The sequence below is a fragment of the Propithecus coquereli genome, unplaced genomic scaffold (genome assembly GCF_000956105.1).
Source record: "Propithecus coquereli isolate 6110/MARCELLA unplaced genomic scaffold, Pcoq_1.0 Scaffold151, whole genome shotgun sequence".
Taxonomy (NCBI): domain Eukaryota; kingdom Metazoa; phylum Chordata; class Mammalia; order Primates; family Indriidae; genus Propithecus; species Propithecus coquereli.
This window is the reverse complement of record NW_012139525.1, coordinates 1,479,876-1,481,170: the sequence shown is the minus strand read 5'-3', so window position 1 is coordinate 1,481,170 and position 1,295 is coordinate 1,479,876.

The following is a 1,295-nucleotide window of genomic DNA, read 5'->3' as shown; positions in this document are numbered from 1 at the left end:
AGTTTAATATCCTTTCCTGGTTCCTAAGTAAGTCTTTGTGATTGCCATATATGTATTTTTTTGTTTGTTTTGAGTACCCTGTTTTATTTTCTTAACAAATACTCAAAAATATAAAACAAAAAATGGGCTTAGAATATAAATTAAAGTTCTCATTTTTCAAAGTGAAAAATTTGAAAAGATACTAGCTAAAGCTGTTAACTCAAGAAATAGTGGATGTGACTATGTGTGACTTCTGGGCTAGATCATAAAAGCTTCCAGCTGATTCTTTGAGAGTCTTGCTCTTGGAACCCAGATGCATGCTGTGAGGAAGTCAACACTAGCACTGGGAAGAAAACCATGGAGAGGACAACGTGAAGGAAAAATGAGCACTCTGCTCTCAGCCCTGGCTGTGTGTTCAGCCAACAGCCGGGACCACTTGACAGCATGTGCATGAGGTATCTTGGAATTAAATCCTCCAGTCCCCATGCGTGCTGTCCCAGTTGATGTTGTATGGAGCAGAAAGGAACTTCCCATGCCTATCCTTATTCAAATTGCAGTTTCATGGAAATTATAAATGATTAGTTTTACAGGCCACTAAATTTTGACGAGCTAAGTAATGCAACACAACTAAACTGTAGCCAAGATAATCATCTTACTTATAGCATAAGGTTGTTATTAAGATTGACTATAATGATAAAAGTTAAACTCTTAGCACAGTGCCAAGTACATAGTAAATAGAGCATGGAGTGTTTGTCCATCCGTTTCATAACTATTGTTATATGACAGACACTGAACTTTATTCAATGGTGGGTATATTCATCTAGAAGTTGATTTACTTTCTAATGGATTTGTAGATATTTGATATATAGTTAATAAAATTGTAAAAAAATTATCTCAAGAACTAGCATTATCCTGATAACAAAATCTGACAAAGACTACAAGAAAATTCCTCATGGTCTCATCGTGTGTAATTGTGTTATCTAGGGCTGGAAAAGTTCACCTAAAAGGAGACTATATACGATAATGACAAAATGTGAAAGAGTTGATGTTCACTTAGTTATCAAATTTGCTAGGAAATGAAAACATACAAATTTAATTTATTGCTAATACATATGAAAAATTCAATAAAGTTGATCATAACGTTTTCTGTTTTCTCAAAGAAACTTGTTAATAGTGGTATAAAAATCAAAAGAACACAATTAAGTATGTGAGAAATTATCATATCCATTCAAATGAGATATTTTGCGTCTATCTGTTAACCTATGTTTTGTTCTTTTTGAAGTTGGCTTTTGGGGCAAAAAACCTTTTTACCTCTT